The 16,511-nt window shown below is 47.4% G+C and overlaps 1 protein-coding gene across 4 annotated transcripts in view; it reads left to right on the forward strand.

The window, feature by feature from the left end:
- The window catches only part of Dgk (diacyl glycerol kinase 1), a 418,312-nt gene that overhangs the window by 165,137 nt on the left and 236,664 nt on the right, over window positions 1-16,511 (forward strand). For all 4 annotated transcript variants that reach the window (XM_077668715.1, XM_077668709.1, XM_077668711.1 and 1 more), the window contains exon 3: window positions 8,271-8,306. The gene's annotated coding sequence lies outside the window, so the exon portion shown is untranslated. The remainder of the gene's footprint in view (window positions 1-8,270; window positions 8,307-16,511) is intronic.

Genomic DNA, 16,511 nt, shown 5'->3' on the forward strand with positions numbered 1-16,511 from the left:
GAGGGCACGATCCGTTGAGTGCATGTCTTATTAAAGCACGCGCATAGCGTTCGCTGGAAGCGTAAAACAAAATTTAGAGCTGGAGAAAGAGTTCGCACGAAATACTTTCACAAGATTCGTTCCATATACTTCTGACCGAGCTTGTTTTAGCGAGGGCTGAAGCAAGCGGAGAACGTCGACCCATTCAGCAAATCAAGACGAAGCCGCCAAGGCCAGGAGAGGAAACGAGAAGGACGAGAAAAGAGAGTCAACGTTAGCAAAAAATACACCAATAAAAAAAAACAAGAAGAAAACACAAGAGCAGAGACTCGTGTTTCCGTACGCGTGAGTGGTGCGGCCGGACCTAATTCATTTAGCACGCTCGCGCTCTTGCCATCAGCGCTCCACTCATCTCGTTCCCGCGTTTATTGGACGTTCATCTTTCCGCTAGGAGAGGGCGCGCGTGAGGCTTATCCTCTTGACGGGGCAAGGAGGGCTGCGGAATGACGAAGCATGTACTCGAACGAAGACGAGTCGAGACTGTGACACACACGAAAGAAGCGAAAAAACGTGTCCCTGCGATGCGCGATCCGAGGATTGGACTTGAGCACAGCCCAACGCGAGGGCACGAGCATGAAGCGGGTGCGTGAATGAGGAACAGGTTTGGAGGATGAGGAGGTGTATGTGATGTCGGAGGTGAGAGTGCCTGGAAGGATTAGCTGAAGAAAAAGTAAAAGGCTTCGTTTCTGGTGATGCCGCCGGTGCTGCTTTGTAGCAGGCCGCAAGTATTCCGAATGGCTCGCCAAATATGTGCGATAGCGGCGCTCCAAGAACACTGCGCCGGCAAGCAGATAAACGTGGACGCATGGAAGACGGCCGCTCGATTTGATTACGCCTCCGGGCCCTGGGCTGCGGCCGCCAGGCCCTGCCTATCTTGGTCACGCGTGCGCCGGAGTACAGAAGCAACCAGGGCCGCCCTCGCGGAGCGTGTGCGGTGAACCGACGTACACGCTTCGATTTCCTTACTCATTATTCTTATACAGTTCTCTCGGTGCGCGAGAGGTCAGCCGCCGTTCTTGGGACGAGTCCTTTCCTAGCAGTTCTGCCTTTCCCCATGCCGCCGCGGAATGATGCGAGTATTTCTAGGGTGCCTTTGAAAAGAGGCGTGACCCTCGCAGGGGAGAAAGCGAAAAAGAAAAAAAACTGCGCAGATGTCAAATTTTGTAATGGTTTTTTTTTAGCAAAGTAATTTCAGGAGTACGAACACAGAACGCGTGCATATGTCACGTCATTCTTATTTTAAAACACGCCGAAGTCAACGAAAAGAAGCTCTAGCCACCATAATCATCCTGTATCCTGCGGCAACCATATTTTGCCAACGTGCAAGCCACACGCGGCGCTATGTCTTCTGGCTCGAGGACATTACAAAAATGCAAAAGAAAGCTCCAGAAACTTGGGTGCACGACAAGCGTAATATGACTCATGACTGGCCAGCACTAACAGACAGCGCCAGTGCCCCCAAAACAAAACAATTTAAAAGTTAACACTTTTTTCTCCAGTGTATTCTCTCAAGTTTTTAAAAACGAAATATATTGTTAGAAGAACTTTATCCTTCTTTTGAGAGCACAAAAAAGAGATGTGGACTATGCCTGGCTGAATTCGCAGCCAATTTAAAAAGCGACTTGACGTGCTTTGCGGAATTGTTTAGTGTCATTTTTTCCTCTCAGTGCCTTTAGCGTCACCGTTGTGCAATTATTAAGCTTAAAGAGTTTTGGTAGATAACGTACTCTGCTTCGGTGATTGCGCGCATCAACACTCGAACAGTCAGCAGAAAGCAAAAAGAAAAATGCAGTTGCTTCAAACAGCAGCTTCGGCATCTACACGTAATCTAGACGACAGTAAATAGGACTTGGGAGGTTGCCGTTGCTCTGAAATCCAGTGGAAGAGTTTATGCTCATTATGGTGGCAACATTGGGCGGCGCCAGTCATATTCCCCCCACGGTTGGCTGCAGGTATAGAAATCGAATGCGGTTCTTTGGGAACTTTTCTGTTGGTTCTATCAGTACACGCTCAAGCTGAAGGCGGGAGCTCACGTTGACCTAGGACATAAGACGCTTGGCAGTAACCCGAGGAACCTCAGAGCGAGCAGGAAAATGAAAATAAAGAGAAAAGCAGCTTAAACATAATCACAGTTTCCGATATGGTCTAATTTTAGGGTGAGTCCAGCACAAGAGGCGCTAGGCGCCAAGTGGGCTAACACAGCGATCAGAGGAGCATGCATGGTGTTTAGGACACCTTGTGACGGCGGATTGCGTTCCTTGATATTGCTCTGCAGACTCAAAAATGATTTCCCCAGGTTTATTAGCCTATGCGAAAACCGACGGGAGAGAATGTGGCAATACCGCTGACTTCTTATCCACCTACAAGAAATCTTACCTTCGGTTTAAGGCTTGTATGCACCCTTGCTATCCGGGTTCTTTATTTGTGATCACATAAGAAGCATCATTATCTTCTGCTCTGCATACTTTAGAGCGCCACTGGTTTCATCCTGGTCCAAGAGCGCGAATAGGTCTGTCTTTAAATTACCCGAGACGACAATGAGGCCAAGTTTTAAAGAGATAAGTTGACCGGAATCGATGTGGTACCGCATTCTAACAACAAATAGACCACCCTCACTGAGGACGAAGCTTTTATATTTTGGAAAAGAGCGCTAAACGAATTGAAGGTGTCGCCATCACCGGCCGATTTTGTAAGTAAAATGCATGCTTTGGCACCAATTCTTGAACGCGAACCTCAGATGCCAGGTGGCACTGCCATTCACCACCTCAAAACAGCGGAAACCACCCGTTTTCGATATGGATGTCACTAATTTTAATCAGATGGCGGGAATATATTTTAATTAAAACTTTAAAGCAATAAATACGTATTTTGCTACAGCGCAAACGTCAACACACCCACCCAGAAAGAGCCAGTTAGTCAATTTTTACTGAGAACAATAATTGGATGGAGCTATCCTCAGTGGCCTTTAGTGTAAAAAAAAAAACAAACAGCGCACACACCTTACCAGCTACGCCAAAAGCGCTTTCCACCAAAATATACTGACAGGACGCAAGCATTTAGGCATAAGGAAGTTGTGCTATCATGTCCGCGAAAATCGGCTGGGAAAGACGAAAACAAATATCAAAAGTTACAGAAAGTACGAAGGCATCAACTTCTTTCACTGACAGCATGACAAAGCAGGTAGAAAGTTTTCTTTCTTGTCAGGCACCACAGCAAGAAACACAAATAACGCACTCATGATTTTTTTTTTTTTGCGCGGATGCGTGTATTAGATAATTTCCGACTTCAACTCTTCGCGTGTGGTGCCCGTTTTTATTCTATGTGGTCGTGTGTTGTTTTAATTCTCAAGTAATGTCTTTCCCCTGGATTCCTCCTATCGTTTTGACTGTGTCCGTTGCGCTGGTCGCCATAGCAGTCACCGACAACAACCCAGACTCCACCCTGTCTAAAGGCACCAGCATTATACTTTGCATAGCTCTCGACTTTGTGACGGCGCGTAGGTAAATACACAATGTGCACCCTAACTTCCATTCATCAGATTTGTACTTTGACTGTCTGCCGACACGTGCGCTTATAAATAACCAACCGCGATTTTCATTTTCTGTGACGTCCCAGCCACTGCTCTGGCTCTCTGCTGCGCTCCCCTCGTAGCAGAGCTCAGCCGGCGCAAAGATATAAGAATATTGCGCAGGGATTTATTGGATTGGCCTCATTTCAAAGGGGTGTAAGAGACGACGGGAAAATGTTTTGGCGAAGGGGAGAAAGGTGGAGGAAGGGGGAGGAAGAGAACGCGTGGCTGCACGCCTGGATCAAAAGACGGAACGCCCATAGAAACTTCACGGTAGCGTGCTGAACGCGCCGTCTCACTTTCGAGGCAAATTAAGATTCCCCCCCTCCCCCCAGTTCACCGAAGCGTGATTGGTGAATAGGCAGTGGAGGCCGCGTCCTCAAACGGTTCGATTTGATAGCACGATCATTTTCCATTCCATTGATGCTCAACGCAGCGGCGGCGCAAGGGCTTTGCGTATAGATTCTTCGCGCAGAGGCTCGATACCATGTCTCTCTCTCTCTCTTTCCCTTTTATTACTTTAACCTTACCCTTTCCTTCCTCTCTTTCAGCTTGCTGTACCTTGGTTATACTGGAAGCATTCGATCCTCCCAGTTTTTTAGCCATTCACATGCTCTGGGTTAGCAGCACAAAAAAATATCAAAAATGCAGAGAAGAGAAAGTGGCCCTAACGTAAAAACTTACACGCAATAAAAGGCATACTACGACACGTGTGCACGGTCGGCATCTGTGAGTTTCGCGCCTTTTTTCTATTTGACTTCTTGACTTCATCTTGTTTGCCGTGTGTATCTGTGCGCTGTGTTTCCATTTTGTACTGCCCACTGCAATGCGGCTATGACTGGGTTTCAGTGATTCCGCCGACGACAGCCCTTTGAAAGCACCGGTGCACACCGTCCTTTTAACTCGTGTAGGCGCGTCCCAATAAGCCTCCGTGCGAAAAAAAAAAGCGTGCAAGGAGGCGCGGAATTTTGCTCCTATCGTGGTTAGTTGTTGGAGGCAGCACCCTTTGTGTTCTCGGTTCTTTTATTTTTTAGCGTCAGAGCAGAGCCTATTGACTGCCGAGAGGGTTGAAAAGATTTATCGGGAACTAGTCGCCAAACGTAACTGGTGCCGGCGTCCGTTCACAGTTTGCTGAACCTGCCCCGTGGACTTCTTTGCTCTCACGGGTTTTTTGCTGCTGCGCTTTGCCTGGAATTTTGCGGCTCACGAACTGGTCGCTTTCTCAAGGATTCTCAGTAGTCACAGCGAGAGTGCATTGCTTTCTTTTTCATTTTGTTAATGATGGTGGTGATAAAAAGTCGCAGTCGGATTGTCTCCCACTGAATCTTTAATCACAGACAAACTCGCAGGCAACTCATCTAATGCGCGGCGCGCGTCTATAGCGTCCCTGCAGTGCTCGCTCGGCATACTACCCAGTGAGTAAAGGCAGAGAAGAGGGCAGGAGAAGCAGGCTGAAAGGAGAAAGAAACGCGCTCAGTCATTTCGCTATTACGACCACATCTTAATAGCCCGTCAAAGTTGTTAGGACGTAATTAGAGATTTCAAAACTCATCCTGAGTGATATTGTTAAGATTAAACTTTGCGGCCATACCGGTTACATATTCCTAGGCGTGTTCGTTTCAATCATGGAGGAAACTGCAAAAATGTTCTGTACGAATTCTGTGTGCAAGAAACCTTGAGAAGTGGCGTTCGAATGCATTTTGCATCAATAACGTATGCATGCATGCCGGAAGCATGGACTAAGGGTTATGAACGACATCGCACAGCAGAGTTCGGATTCATCTTTTACCACACAGACCTCTGCTGCGCATGCCGCAGTATCATGACACAGGAATATTTGCACCTTTCAGCCCCTGAAATGCATCTGTCTATACACGGCGACAACTCTTTTGAAAATAGAGGGAAAGGTACAGAGATGGAGCCTCTTTAACTGTGCCTCTGGTGTAAATGGCGCCATCTGTGGAAGCTTCATGTAACCGCACGTTCGGGAAAATTTTGTTGTAACGCAAGAAAAGAAAAAAAAATTCGCCGTGACTCTCTAGCGTTTAAAAGGAAATGTGGACGTATTTAAAAATATTACTTACATAACGAGCGTTAACAGTACACTACGTTTTAAGAGGAAACTGCTAACTGGGACTGGGGAGTAAATTCAGCTGCGTAGCAAGAAAGAGTGTGTTTTGGTTGTGTAGCTTTGGCTCCGTTACCAAGAAAGGTTGTCGGGGGTATAAACCGTTACGTTACGCTCGGAAACAAAATGTCGCGTTGCTCCTAGGCCACCACGGAAGGTAAACACCGACCTCCAATGGTCAGGATCCAAATTTGATTGCGCGGTATGCGTGTGGTCTCACGGTTTAGTTATTATTACCTGTACTATACCCGTATGCAGCTGAACTAGACGGCGTGCAGCAAATCCTCCACAATATCAGTCCGTAGTAAAACAAAAAAAGGGCGAACTTGTCTGCCACTGAAAATATGGCTACCATTAGAATTTCGTCTTTTTTTTCTTGTAGCTCCTATTAAAACTTTTCCTTCAGGCCGATGGCACTCGCCTGTTTGCTGTAAACTCTCGCAGGAATTCGCTCTCAGTTACGCCGCATCGCGCGGAGTGGCTGGTTTATGAATTTACTTATTCCTTGTTTCACTTTTCTGAATTGTTATTCAGTGACTTGCTTCTGAGCCGCCGTCGTTTCCTGAATCTAGAAAAGAAAATGTATATATAAGTTCACTTCTCTCTGGTACAGAGAACTGCCGGCAGTTTTTATCGCTCAGAAGTATTTGCTCAGCTTGTAGCGATGCGCCTACATTATCTTCTGCAAACTTGCCGCCGTCGAGACAGGCAGTAATAACGTCCGGGAAATTTTCAAACTGGAGTCGCTATACGCCTTTCCGTGCGAAACGAACGCGGGAAAGGAAGAAAAAAATATCAATGTTGTCCGTGGTGCGTAAGCATGTAGCAGCGCGCGGATACATTATATCGCCCCGGCGAGAGTCGAGGCACGCGCAAACGTACCCGACGCATGCATTGCACTTCTGATATAGGCGCCGCGATGGCGCATAGAACGTTTCGCAGGCAATTTGCAAATGGTATGGCGCCGTACGCCTCCCTCGTTCGTTCGTTTCTTTCCTTTTTTTTTTCTTGTCGGTATGTTCAGCGCATGGGGCTCGTATAGCTTATATGTGTCTCGTGCTGTCTTATCTAATGGTCTCCAGATTCCCAAAATATTTTATGCGTAAGCGCGACTTCCGGCCGGCGGCGGAGTAACAGAGCATAAAGCTGCAAAGCTGGCCTGCATATAGGTATTGGCGGTATTTCACGTGTTTCTGGAACGGGCGAGTCCTCTCTTGGAAGCGAACAGTGTTCGTGAGCCAGGAGTTCGGATGAGGATTTAGGCAGAAAGGACATTAATCTTTACCCGTGGTTAGAATAAGTTTATTCCATGAGGGTTGGTGGCAAGATAATGTATTATAAGCCTGCTTTCTCCGGGCGCAGGCAGCTAAATGTTTGGTTGGTTTATGGGGGTTTAACGTCCCAAAGCGACTGAGACTATGAGAGACGCCGTAGTGAAGGGCTTCGGGAATTTCGACCACCTCGGGTTCTTTAACGTGCACTGACATCGCACAGTACACGGGCCTCTAGAATTTCGCCTCCATCGAAATTCGACCGCCACGGCCGGGATCGAACCCGCGTCTTTCGGGCCAGCAGCCGAGCGCCATAACCACTCAGCCACCGCGGTGGCTGCAGCTAAATGTCCGCTGAAAAATTAGAAAGCCTGTCCTCTGCACCGATGAGAGCATGCAGCAGCGCTGTGGAAATTGCAGCTCGATCAGGGCCCCTGATTAGCCTGCAACTTGGCTATCGTGCGATAATACATCACGGCAGTCTCACGGGCACCAATAAGTGACCAGAATCCTGTTCCTGATTGACTGACACCAGCTTTGGCGTCTTCAACGTTGGGAAGTATATTACTGAAACGGCGAATGCTGATTTACCCAAGTAAATGACATAGATCACGGTGTCGGGCGAGCAAATAGTAGTTAATAATACAGAGCTATATAGAAGGCGGCTGCAAAGAGTTTATTGGCGTATTGGCGTGCGCGCCGATAATACTCGGTTGGTCGGTCGCTTAAGGTAACACCGTTCCACTGTGGTCGATGATTCAAGCCTTACTGGAGGGCTTTATGTCAATCAATTCCCGAGGTTTCACGATCAGAGGTTGAACACAAAACCGCGGCAAGCGGTTGTATTCGTACGTGTGTCTGTGCGTGAGCGAGGAAATTAGAAAATGAGTGATGCATGTAGAGACGACATCGTAGCCATACGGATGAAGTTTTTTCCGCTTTTAACCATGTTCTCGCCTCGTTTATAGTTAATCAAAATATACGGGGTTATCCGTTTAATCCATTACATAATTTCTTTGCGGAAATACGCTTATAAAGAGTGCGCTTCATTTCTGGAGTGTTGTTGTCAGGCCGGACGAATTCCTTGCTCCAGCAAATTTGTTAACGTTAACTGTTCAACCACTACCTACGTTTTGATCAATTGTATCCCATATTAAGTGATTAACCTGTCCAAATTAATCTGTAATAAATAAAAAACAGTTTGTATATATGTGAATTCGTAGAATTGCGAGTTGACTTTTAACATGTGACTTTTCTTTTGCAGTTAACTTCCTGCTCCTGCTGTGGGAACAACCTGACCGTAAGTGCATTGTGAATTAGTGGGAAAATTTGGACAAGAATGAAGAAAAAATACCTTGCTTCATAATGCGCGAAACGCAGCGATAGCTGCCAGACTATCCGTCAGTGCGCAGTGTGTGTTGTGCGAGGCGCAGTCGCCGTCATGAGCAGCGTCGCTTCTCCTCCGCTTAGGCTCGTCGTGCGTAACGGCCCTTTCCTCGCAATCCCTGTGGCACGCCGTTCTGTGTCTTCGCGGGAAGTTGGCGCTCTCGATGATCGTCAGAGCAGCAGTGTCGAGCAGCTCCTCTCCTTCCATGCCGACCGACATAAGAAAAGTAGCTTGTGTTTCGCGTCATCGCGCTGTATACTCACCTGTGACGCAAGTGTCACGCGACTTACACTCGCGCGACACTAGCACTCCTGGTTACCGGTGCGCGCAACTTGAGGCGAATTCCATTGACAGATCAGGAGCAGAGGCAACGAGCAGTGAGGAGCAGAACAGCAGCGCAGCGAGAATGCGAATTTTCGTTCCCCCATTGAAACAATCCATGCACTCTGAGAGCAGTGCGGAGGCAAAGCTGCATCACGTGACGTGCCTTCCCAGCATCCCTGGCACAGCCGGCCGGAACCGCGAAAATTTGTGTGAAATAAGTTTAAGCAACGTGTGAGATCATTGAACCGCCGACCAAGAAATTGCCAGTAATGAGAGGCCTGTAAACTTTTGCTTTAACTGTTCATTTCTGATCTTTCCGTCTTCGAATATGGACTACTTACCTCTTAAACCCAGTAGGGAGACAGTTTTCTTGGCGAATGCCTTGACTTTGGATCTTTTCTGCGGCGGTGAGAACAGTTTTTCAAACATTTCAGCGTACAGCTCGGTGTTTTCATCATTGCTAGAGCTGCTCCATGAGCTGCTCGTAGTGAAGCTAAAGCGGGCATAAATGGTACCGTTATCCATTTGAACAAGTAAATCCGCGATTGGGAGACGCTTCGCCGTCGCCGCCATTGCTGCTAAAACGAAGGAAACACAACCAAAATAAAAGTATATGATTTGCGTCACGTGATTTTCTCCGGTCTCCATTTCTCGCGCGGAAAGAGCTCGAATCGCTCTCGTGTACTCTCGGCGTCGCCAAACTGCTCCCGTTCTGCCATTGGAACACACTGCTGGTGTTCCTGTTCGCCCGCTGGAACGCAGCAGCTTGCGAGAGAGCTCTTTGAGCTCAGAAGTGCTCCTGTTCGCCGAATGAAAACAGGTGTTACTTCGCCAGTAGGGCGCGCCACGCGTTACCTTTGTTGCCTCGCCACTGGCCACGTTGCACACGGGCGACACTGGTGCGCCCGCGGTGGGCGCCACGTGCAATTGCGTGCTTCGGTTGTGCAGCTGTGTAGACACCACTCGATTTCAGTAGAGAGTTATATTTAAAAATATCGGGTCAAAAGAAGAAATAGGGGGCAACCAAAAAATTATTCCGTATACTTAATATAGGCACCTCCCCCCCCCCCCCCATCCCCCTGAAAGAAAAAAAAAACTAACATTAAAACTGCTTGGAATCAATCCGTCTCTATCGAGAAGGAGCGTTGAAATTCTCCCTTCCGCTCCCCGGCCACCGTGATGTAGAAACAGCATGGCTTTGCACAAAGGCCCTCGGCTTAAAACGTGACGTTTCACTCTTCATGGCACAGAAAGCGACTGAACCTCCGCCGTACCGACAGCAAAGCCTGCGTGTTTTATCGCCATGGAAACAACGGTCGTTGCTTTATTCGTTTTTACATTTAAGCGCAAATAACAAATATAGAGTTGAAAAGTGCCCTTCGCTCATGCTTCGCTAGCGTTACTTATTCTTACACTATACTTCGTCCCTATCAGGTTTGCAGTTTTACAATGATTTAAGCAGGCAGTGACCCCTGGAAATGGTGATAAAGATAGAACGCATTAAGAGTCCAGTTCTTCACCCGTGATGTCCGAAAAATTGCGTCCCCCTTTGTGGAAAGGCAGGTCAGCTTGCGAATTGTTCGCCCGTCTAAGAGTGGGTAGAAACAAAGTGCCGTTCTACCCTTTTATCGTTCTTCGGTAGAGCCGTTCTCTCTGCTGCCCCTTCAGGAAATTCTTGTTTGTTTATTCTCTGATGAACATGGCGTCCGCACTCCCTGCCAAGGACAAGTGTTTGCCGGTGACTCGAGTCTCTGGAAGTGAGGAAAAGGAAAAAAGAAAAAGAGCGAAAGAAAGCGTCGTGGAAATGTTTCGCTTAAAAAATAGTGAGCGTTAGTACTGCGCTAGCGAAATATCCTCTTTAAGTCTTCTGAAGTGAAACTTATAGAGGCTTCGGCTAGATACCCCTGTAGTATGTCATGGAAACATCCTGCACCGGAAAAGGAAAAAAAAAACGCTACGGCATTATGCCGCTCTCAAGGAATGACCCAAATTTGATTAAAAGATAAGAATGAAAACCGGACACGCAAATAAAAAGGCGCTATTATAGGAATCTGTTTAGCTGGGAGTGCTGAGTAGCCCGAAAAAAATCGTAAAACAGGAACAGATACAGTAGAGGTAATTCAATATCCCACTCTTGGCAGCAAACCAATTTTTCTTTGTTGAAAATAAAGCTCTTTTGTCGAACGGCGAGCGCGTGGCTCGGAGCTGCGCCTACGATGTGTCGCTAACTACTGAGAAATTTCATTGTGCCGCCGTTTTTTTACAGCTCACTCGGTCCCTGTGTGGACCTTGTTGTGTTGTATGACCCTGGGTCCAGGCCCAGAAAATCTATACGAACGCTTCTAGTTTTTGCGGCCACCGCCACGTGCTGCATGGCGTTGGGCTTAAAAAAAAATCACCGCGGGAATTTTGAATATTCGCTAGACTCCATTGACTTCCCATGACTGGTTGCACTAGTTGGCGCGAGCGAAAGAAGCGTGTTATAAGTTTGTTCTGTATGATCAGTATCAGCACCTTCGCGCACCATCTCACATCACTATTAAGTTATCTTTCAATCAAGAGTGTAAATATTTTTTTTTGAGTCACGCGGTGATTACTGGCATCACACAGATGGCACTAGTTGATGTCCTGGAAGGTTGGGCATGATTTCCTATATGTTTTTAATAACGCACAAAAGCGCTGAACCTTGTTATTATAGGAAGCTTCTTATATTTACCTGAAAGGCTAAGACAGAAGTATAGAGGGATAAAATGAAAGAAAGAAGGGAGGAGTAAGCAAGAGAAGAAATAAAGCAGAAGTAAAGGAAAAGAAGAAGGGAAATTCTTGACGGAGGGATAGTAAAAAGAGAGAGAGAGAGAGAGAGTTCTAGATGCGTTCATTTGTAGGCGGTAGCGCAACGAAAGGCTGAGTCAAGAAAATGAAACATATATTCCACTCACCTGGAGCAAAGTCAGCGGAGGTATTCGGTCGCCGGCTGTACGGACGAGCACTTTAGCGCGCGCGCACCGTGTCCAGCTGCCGTCTCGCTTGTTCCCCTGTGCGCAGTACATCGACTGCGAACCAATTGGCGACGCACGTGGCGGCACTCAATAAGAGACGAGCCGTCGTCTCAGGGTCGTCGCAATTTCCGCGCTTTATGAGCGAGAACCGGTAACTGCGTTTCTCGTGAGCGATCGATGGCCGCCTTCCTGTCCGCATCCGGCCACGGCGTCGCGATGTGAAGCTTCTGGGGTGGAAAAACGAGGTAAAAACGGGACAGTCCTCTGGGCCCTGCGGCCCTGGTTTATAGTTTTTTTTTTTTTCAGAAACGAGGGGAGAAAGGCAGAAGTAATGGTCACTGCCGAAATGATTGAAGTTGGCCTGTTTCGACTGATTACTGCCTTCTAGCGACTAAAAGTCGACTTTCACCGAAAAAAGAGCTTTTATTAGGTAGAAAGCGTTACAAAATTTAAAAAAAGCTAAGTATTTACTCTGTTCTGTGTAACGCGCTAAAATCAGCGAAATGTGTCGCCGTGCTGACATACTTTGTGGCAACCAGCTGGGCCACCTGAATGATCGCCGCGGGTGCGAGGTCACGTGACTGATGCTGGCGACATGATGACATGTTATTTCTCTTGACGGTAACGTGAACGGATGCTGAATATTGGCTTTCTGAGCACGCTGGGATGACCTCCGTATGTTAGCTTTCCCTGTATGACAGCTATTGTCGCCAGAGGTGGTACACGAGCAAACAGCGATGGCTCCAAGTACTTTTTGTTTGCTGATTTCTCAGACAAGCACTCATCGTCAGGCACTTCCAGCCAGCCAGTGTAGAGTTATAGTTCTCTCGAAGTTGCCATCCACTTTACGAGCAGTGGAAAAAAATAGTATATTTTCAACCTTAGAGTTCGAACAATAAACGGGTATTTTTTCCCCGACGTACCGTGAACAGAGCCACTACTATCGGATTTTACTGCCCTGAAAAAATTCCATGGAGTATAGCTCAGTGTCCCTTCAATCATAAGACCTCCATGTATGTTAAAAGTAAATGTAGTGCATGTTATGTGTGGTTTCGCAGATCCACTGATAATGTAGCGCAGTTGTAACAAGAACGACTATGCCAAAGCACAGGACTTCACCCGCAGTAAATCAACGCGGAATTACACCGTGGTTAGTTTTACAGCGATAGCTGTTAGGCGCCCGTCCTTGGCTTCCTCGTCGGCGTAGCTGGTGGATGCTAGCGCACTCACCGGTTGCGCCGGTCAACCTGGGTAGCACAAGCCAACGGGTGGCTCTGCTTGGTACAGACGCCTGCCAGTGCAGGGGTGCATCACTTGGCCCCTACACCAGTGCACCAGCAAAATATCCCCCAAAACTGAACGCCTAAACAGCTATCGCTGAACATCGCGTTACACAGTCGTAACCGTCCTGTGAGTTTTTTTTAAGGTGGCTGATGCCACCATGCCTCCTGTATAAGGCTCGGAAATTACAAACCACTTTCTTGAAGGCGCATTTATTGTAAATATAATAATAATAAATTCGCCTGCACTCGAGACGCGATTACCGGGGACAACTCAACAGACTAGACTTTACCATGAAGAAATAAGGATATATCGGAACGTCTCGCGCACGTCAACGCTGTGTATACTTCAAGAATGAAACTCGAATGAAACTCCCTTCTTCCGTTTTCACGAAGCTCGTCGTACCTTGCGCCACTTTAGGATTGGTCAGGCGTTTTCCATTGTGGCCTGGACTGGTGCGATTGCTCTGCCCCGTGGCTCGATTCGGTTGACCATGCTGCGCACTTACGATGGAACACTTTGTTCAATGCAGTTTCGCATGGATCATTATCATTCTCAAAGTTTATTGTCATAAAACTTTGTTAAGTTTCGCATTTAAGCATTTCTCTTCTCTCTGAGTTAAGATAATAAGCAGCTCTATCGCCTTTCCGTTCACTGGGAAATAATGTGAACATTACGGATGGAATAAATCGAAGAAAGTGGGTCGTCAAATTGAACGGATTTGGCTGCTGAAGATTAGTCGGGTGCAGTTTATTAACACGTTCACTGCGGCAGCAACATTTTCAGAGCCCTAACGCCTGCGCGTTGTGGCCCAACGGCGGGCCAATCTCAAATTTTATTCGATGCAGTGTGGCCCACTAGTGAGCAGGTGGCAAAAGAGATTCTTTGAGCCGCCAAGAGATGTCTATTGGGGCCGGGCAGGCGTAGGCATGCGCCGCTTTTCGCTTTTCGACGTATAAAAAACTTCAGCCTATCCCGCGACTTCATCGCGTTAGTTGGTATTGGTGGCCGCACAGCATGAATATGCGACGTGACCCACCGCTCACCCGCAACGCAATGAACGGGTGTACGGCTCAAACGCGATGGAGCAAGCAACAAGATATGTCTGCACCCTGCATGTTCATAGAGCATGCTTTCGTTGACAGATTCACAATCATGCGTACTTTCTTTTTATTTATCTTTTTTTTTTTACTAGGACATACACAGCAGTTCTGAACAAAAGCATTTTTGAGCGGGAAACCGTTAATGAACGCAGTTTTTTTCATATAGTATAAGATTTCACTATAACAATCAATATAACCGCAGATCACGCGACGGCAGTCTTTGTATTTTGTTTTTTATTCACGTTATTGCTATCGTCAAAAGCATTCTCGATTGGTTTTCTATGGCAGTCTCAACTGTTCGATGCGATCGCTGGAAACACTTTAAAATAACGGATTTTCTACATATCAGAATAATGGACTATTACGTTCAATATTTCCATAAGAGCGTCTTACAATTTTCTCATTTTCAAAATTTTTGCCCGAGAAAGCTGGACTTGGGCAGCACTGGGGAAGCGTCTCTGAGCGTTCCTGCTCTTTCGAACTTTCAGCGCATGGCGGCGTTCTTCGGAAAGAGAATATGCCGGTCCCCAGACTGGGCAATCCGACTGCGAATCCCACTGCAGCGATTCCAATGCCGGACGCCTAAAGCGCGCTCTTCCCGCTGTCTAAAGTGGACGACGGATATTTGTCCGAATAGCGATCCTTGCTCCGGAAGCCTCGCGCGACGAATGTTTGAAACTTCGACCTTTTTCTTCTCCTTTTCTTCGTTCGGGGGCAACATTGGAATCGGTTTCGGACCTTTCTCTTCTTGTGCCGAGAGATGCTTGCGCTTCGAGTGCTCGGAAGACAGAAATCTCGTAAATATCGCGACTCTTCGCTCGGACAAAGACGTATCGTCGGGTCTCGTCTCCGGAGTGTTGAGTGTTTCCACTGCCCCCTTTCCCCCTCTCCTTCTCCTGTCCTTGCTGCATTTCGTCCGTTCCCTATTTTTCAACTCATATCTTTTTCTTCACTTGTTCTCACTGAGCCAACAACACTTGTCGTTCCACGTTTTCCTTACACCGTGCTCGTATTCGCCGAAAGAAACTTTTTCGCCCAGAATCATAGAGAACATTTCATTTCTTTTTCTCCTCGAACGGAAGGGAGGCCGAAGTTGAGTAGAAATGCCGCATCTGGGGACGCTTTGTGTAAGGCGTCTTTCGCTGTGGGCCCGCAACGCCGCTATGTATTTTACTCGACACATGCCGCTGCCTCCTCCGCTGTCGTCGCTGCTGTTCCCTTTGCTTTCGTGTGGCCCGCTTTCCGTTGGGAAGCAGAAGGACGACGCCTTCGGTTCGCGTTCCCGCGTGTTTCTGCGCTAGCCCTTGTGTCGCTCAGTCCCGTCTATTGTTCGCATTCGCGAACAATGGCCCGCAGCGGCGCAAGCGACGAAGACGAAACGCTGCGCTGGTCGCCCGCGAGCGACCGCGTCGTATGCGTATGTGACGAGGGACACATTGTAACGCGGGGCGCGCTTCAAATTAAACGGCAGGAGAAAAGCTTTTTAATCAATTTTCGTCCCTTTCGTGCGACGCGGCGTGCTCTTCCTTCCTTCCTTCCTTCCTTCCTTCCTTCCTTCCTTCCTTCCTTCCTTCCTTCCTTCCTTCCTTCCTTCCTTCCTTCCTTCCTTCCTTCCTTCCTTCCTTCCTTCCTTCCTTCCTTCCTTCCTTCCTTTCTTACTTTCTTTCTTTCTGTCCTTCGCTCCCTCTTTCCTTTCTTTCTTTCCTTCTTTCTTTGCCTCTCCTTTCTTTCTTCCCTTCCTTCCTTCATTCCCTTCTTTCATTTCCCTATTTCCTCCTACCCTTCCTTCCTTCCTTTTCCTTCTTTCCTCCATTCCCTCTCTCCCTCCCTCATTTCTTTCTTTCTTTCTTTCTTTCTTTCTTTCTTTCTTTCTTTCTTTCTTTCTTTCTTTCTTTCAATTGCTGTGAGCAAGGACACCTAACTCAGTCAGTGCGCGTCGCGATGGTATATATTGTTGCGATTAATTTTGTTTTGTGTGCTGTTTATCTGAGGTTAATCTGCTGCTGTGCATCTGTGCGCTGGTACAAGCGTGTGATTGTGTTTCAGGAGATTCGCTAGGATGACTATAACGCCTAAAAAGCGTAATAGAGGGGAGACCAAATTTTACTTCTCATTCTCTACACGTCGATAGTGGCCGCTTTTTGCAATGAGTGAAATAGGCGGGAAAAAAAAGAAGGTGTTGTGAACGGCAGCATCATTTTTCGTCCCGTGTTGCATTTGTAATAGTATTGCCGAGAATCTTTGCAGTGTTTGTTCATTCCTCAAAGCTGCCGCCACGCCGCTTTATCGCTTTGTTTGCCATGCAAGACGCGACCAGATTTATCTCGATTGGTCGCATTCAGGCAGAGCTGATTCTACGTTGTTCCAGAATATTCTAGTAACTTTGCGCTTTATCTCGTAAGTTCGCTATC

This window comes from Amblyomma americanum, chromosome 6 (assembly GCF_052857255.1).
Source record: "Amblyomma americanum isolate KBUSLIRL-KWMA chromosome 6, ASM5285725v1, whole genome shotgun sequence".
In the NCBI taxonomy this organism is placed as follows: domain Eukaryota; kingdom Metazoa; phylum Arthropoda; class Arachnida; order Ixodida; family Ixodidae; genus Amblyomma; species Amblyomma americanum.